Source organism: Sarcophilus harrisii, chromosome 4, assembly GCF_902635505.1.
Source record: "Sarcophilus harrisii chromosome 4, mSarHar1.11, whole genome shotgun sequence".
NCBI lineage: Eukaryota > Metazoa > Chordata > Mammalia > Dasyuromorphia > Dasyuridae > Sarcophilus > Sarcophilus harrisii.
Window position 1 is genome coordinate 304,786,857 of NC_045429.1, and position 5,557 is coordinate 304,792,413.

The 5,557-nt window shown below is 32.3% G+C and overlaps 1 pseudogene; it reads left to right on the plus strand.

The window, feature by feature from the left end:
• Positions 1 to 3,878: 3,878 nt before the first annotated feature.
• LOC111720564 lies at positions 3,879 to 4,888 on the plus strand (annotated as a pseudogene).
• The last annotated feature ends 669 nt before the right edge of the window (positions 4,889 to 5,557 follow it).

Genomic DNA, 5,557 nt, shown 5'->3' on the forward strand with positions numbered 1-5,557 from the left:
TTATTTTGTATCCTGCAACTTTGCTAAAATTGTATATTACTTCTAATAGATTTTTTAGTTGATTCTCTAAGTATACCATCATATCATCTGCAAAGAGTGATAATTTGGTTTCATCATTACCTACTTTAATTCCTTTAAATTCCTTCTTTTTCTTCTCTTATTGCCAAAGCTATCATTTCTAATACAATATTGAATAGTAATGGTGATAGTGGTCAACCTTCTTTCACCCCTGATCTTATTGGGAATGGTTCCAGTTTATCCCAATTACATATGATGCTTATATAGATGCTACTGACTGTTTTAAAGAAAAGCTCCTCTCTTCTTAATGTTCCTCTTACTGTTGAGGATATTACTGTCCTCTCAGTCTCCCAAGTATTCAAGTTAGATATCATTCTCATCTCCTCCCTCTCACTCATGTCTCATATCCAAATAATTGCCAAGTTCTTTTTTTCTTTTTCCTTAGCAACATCTCATGAATAAATCTCTTTTTTCTTCCAACACTTTTAGCATCCTGGTATAAGCCCTTATTCCCACATGCTTAAATTGTTGCAATAAGTTTCAAATTGGTCTTCTTGTCTCAAATCTCTCCTCACTAAAATCTATCCTCCACTCAGATATTAGAGTGATCTTCCTAAAGTATAAATTTGATGATGTAACTATTCAACAAACTCTAGAGGCTCCCTTTTATCTCCAGAATCAAATATAAAAATCTTCTGTTTCACTTTAAAAGACAGCCCTTTCAAACTAATGAAAAAAAAAATGAAGGTGGCCTAGCTATACCAGATCTAAAACTATATTATAAAGCACTGGTCATCAAAACCATTTGGTACTGGCTAGGAAATACCCTAGTTGATCAGTGGAATAGGTTAGGTTCACAGGACAAAATAATCAATAACTGTAGCAATCTAGTGTTTGACAAACCCAAAGACCCCAGCTTTTAGGATAAGAATTCACGATTTGACAAAAATTGCTGGGAAAATTGGAAACTAGATAAGGTCAAAATGGGTTCATGATCTAGACATAAAGAATGATATTATAAATAAATTAGAAAAAGATGGGATAGTTTACTTCTTAGATCTGTTTAGGAGAAAGGCATTTATGACCAAAGAACTAGAGATCATTATTGATCACATAATAGATCATTTTTGATTATGTTAAGTTAAAGAGTTTTTGTACAAACAAAACTAATGCAGACAAGGTTAGAAGGGAAGCAATAAATTGGGAAAATGTTTTTACATTCAAAGGTTCTGATAAAGGCCTAATTTCCAAAATATATAGGGAATTGACTCAAATTTATAAGAAATCAAGCCATTCTCCAATTGATAAATGGTCAAAGGATATGAACAGACAATTTTCAGACAAAGAAATTGAAGCTATTTCTAGTCAAATGAAAAGGTTCTCCAAATCACTATTGATCAGAGAAATGCAAATTTAGACAATTCTGAGATACCACTACACACCTGTCACATTGGCTAAGATGACAGGAAAAGATAATGAAGAACGTTAGAGGGGATGTGGGAAAACTGGGACACTGATACATTATTAGTGAAAATGTGAACAGATACAACTATTCTGGAAAGCAATTTGGAACTATGCTCAAAAAGTTATCAAACTGTGCATATCCTTTGACCCAGCAGTGTTTTTCTGTGTTTATATCCCAAAGAGATCTTAAAGGAGGGAAAGGGACCCATGTGTGCAAAAATGTTTGTGATAGTCCTTTTTGTAGTGGCTAGAAACTGGAAACTGAATGGATGCCCATCAATTGGAGAATGGCTGGATAAATCATGGTATATGAATGTTTTGGAATATTATTTGTTCTGTAAGAAACGACCAACAAAATGATTTCAGAAAGGCCTGGAGAGACTTACATGAATTGATGCAAAATGAAATCATTATATACTTCAATAACAATAATATATGCTCATCAATTCTGATGGATGGAACTCTCTTCAACAATGAGATGATTCAAACCAGTTCCAACTGTTCAGTAATGAAGAGAGCCATTTACACCCAGAGAGAGGACTATGGGAACAGAGTATGGACCACAACATAGCATTTTCACTGTTTCTGTTATTGTTTGCTTGCATTTTTGTTTTCCTTCTCAGGTTTTTTTCTTTCTAGATCTGATTTTTCTTGTGCAACAAGATAACTGTATAAATATGTGTGTGTATATCTATATCTATATCTATATCTATATATTGGATTTAACATATACTTTAACATATTTAACATGTATTAGACTACCTGCCATCTAGGGGAGGAGGTGATAGGAAGGAGGGGAAAATTTGGAACAGAAGATTTTGCAAGGGCCAATGTTGAAAAAATTACCTATGCATTTGTTTGGTAAATAAAAAGCTATAATTTTTTAAAATTGCTAAAATTGAAAAATAAATAAATTTACAGATAATAAAAGCCACCCCTTTCTACCTTTCCAATCTTATTCTTCTCCATGTATTCTATGATAAAATGTCATTGACCTCCTTGCTGTTTCTTGAACAAGGTACTCCTCTCAGTTCTGTGTATTTTTGCTGATTGCTCCCCATGCTTGAAATTTTCTCCCACTTTGTCTCTGCTACCTTGCTTCTCTGGCTTTCTTCAGGTCTGAGCAAAAATCCCACCTCATATATGTATATATGCTCATATCTCTTGATGTATATATATATATATATATATATACATAAACTTATGCAGACACATAAATTTAAGTACATATTATATACACATACATATATAGTTTGAACATAGTTATTTGCTTGTTGTCTCCAATAGATTGTGAAGTCGTTGAGAGAAGTAATTGTTTTTGGCTTTCTTAGCACAGTTCCTGGTGCATAGCAGTAACTTATAGATTTGTAGACTTGACTTTTATTGTAAATTTTTTTTAGCTTTCAACATTTATTTTTATAAGATTTTGAGTTCCAAATTTTATTTTCTCCCTCTCTCCCTTACTCCCTCCTCTCCAAGACAGTAAGTAATCTGATATGTTATAATTACAATCATTTTAAACATATATCTGTATTGGTCATGTTGTGAAAGAAAAAAATTCAGAACAAAGGGGGAAAACCACAAGAAATAAAAAGCAAACAAATAAAAAATAAGTGAAAATAGTATGCTTTGATTCGTATTCAATCTCCACAATTCTCTTTCTTTCTGGATGGAAATGACGTTTTCCATCCCAAGTCTATTAGAATTGTCTTAGATCAATGTGTTGCTGAGAAAAGCTAACTTGAATGTAGTTGATCTTCACATAATCTTGCTGTTACTGTGTACATTGTTCTTTTGGTTCTGCTTACTTCACTCAGTATCAGTTCATGGAAGTCTTTCATTGCTATAAATTTTTTGTTATTTAGTTATATCTGACCCTTAGTGACCCCACTAGGAGATTTCTTGGCAAAGATAACTGGAGTAGTTTGCCATTTACTTCTCCAGTGGATGCATTTTGTCAGGTAATTGAAAATGATGTGACTTGTCCAGGATTACAGTTAGGAAGTGTCTGAGGCTAGATTTGAACTTGAGTCTACCTGACTCTTAGCCTAGTACTCTAGTTTCTGAGGCACAGCTTCCTCTTGTTGTAAAATTAGCTTGTCTGAGAATAGAAATTGTTATTTTAAATCCTACATTTTTAAAACTAATTTTTAAATGATTTCATTTTGGATCAACAATAATGATTTTACTTTTCTTATATTTAAAGTATAAGGCAACTCACTAAAATGGCCCAAATTGATTACTATTAACACAACATAATTGTATAATTATTTTAAATTTTGAATCTTTGATTAAAAACTTATTGAACTGTTTTCATTATAAAAATATAACATTATATTCTTTGAAAAAAGAAATAAAAGTGACATAAAAATACAAAAATTAGAAGTTTATTGCAGATAACACTTAGTAGATCATGTGTCTATAGCTATTTAAAGATTGATTACATTTTTATGCCCTTAGACAATTAAACAATTTTTAAATATTTAAGAGGCTTTAAAGAATATAAGGTTTAAAGAAAATAAATGCTCTCTTTAAAGGAAAGTCATAAAGTCCTCTTGCCTCAGGATAGATCAATGACCACTTCATTTTAAAAGGTATGGAACAGGGAGAGAGACTCAACATGGGGAAGGACCAGAGAGAGTACCATAAAGAATAAAAAACAACTGCTTTTTACAATTTTTTTATGTTAAATATACAAGGATTCAGAAAAGTAGTTCCAATGAATACATCAGTGTTGACTTTTCAAGAATGTAAATTTAAAAAGCAATTCAACAAGAAAAAGACATCCTGTAGATTCAAGAAAATTAGGAGAAATCATCTTTGTCTTCAGCTGTAGAGAATGACTTTATATTCACTGGTTGGCCCCTAATGAATAAACAAGCAAAGTTTGAACTGAGGAAACCACTTGTGCTCTGGTCCCTGAGCCTTTTGGTTTTCAGTATATTCAATGTGCCTTGCACTGGTGCTTATTTTGGTAAGTCAGTTTGTGATCAGAATTTTTGCAATAGACTTGTCAGTCAATTTTGTCTTTATGAACTTGTGCTAAGGAAAGCATCCAAACTAGAAGATATAATATTTATTATTCTTAGGAAACAGGAAATTATCTTCCTGTGCTAACATAATATTACTGTGCTTCTCTTCTCTTGGTACTTTTCTAGGAATAATAAGATCATAGTCACCAGAGATTAACTCATGACTGTAAACAATAAAGTATATGCAGTAGAGTGCTTCTACTATGCCTTGCAAATAACAGACTTCAGGATCTTGTGGAAGTTGCCATGTTCATCATCTTATTCCCTATGACTCAGATAGTGATAGGTAAATAGTTAAAGATTGATTAATTGAACAGTACATTAAAACACTGGACCTGCTATCAGAAAGAATTGAGTTCAAATCTCTCCTCAGACACCAGCTGTGTAACTCTGGGCAAATCATTTAACCTTTCTTTGCTTTAATTTCCTCCTCCATAAAATGGGGATAATAATAGCATCATCTCCAAGGATTGTTTTAAGGACAAATTGATATATTTGTAAACTGTATTATAAAACTAAAAGTATTATATAAATGCTAACTATTATTGTTATTGTTGTTAATAATTATTATTTGATCATTTACTGCAGGAAGACTAATGCCATTGTCATGCTCAGAACATCATCTGCTCCTCACTCATGCACCTCAGCTATTTTGTACTTTTTTGTTACTTCCTCTTTGAGGCCTACATAAGCAAAATGAAGAAAACATGAAAAGCTGAATACTATTGAAAATGTGAAGGAAACTATAACTCGGAAAGTTATATGCAAACATATGCATTGAAAAACATGCAAAAGTAAAAGGCTCAGGAAATCACACAGATAATGTAGCTAAAAATAATAATTAGAAAGCAAAACCTGGCAGTTTAGGGAAAATTAGCTTGATATAACCCAGTAAGTTTATGATGCTTATTTTCGTGAGGATTTAGAGCTCAGCAATGAATTTTCTCTCACTAGACTGCTAGCTCTTTAAGTGCAGGAACTATTTTTTGTCTTTTTTTGTATCCCCACTTCTTACTACAAATGACTGCCACATAGATGAAGCT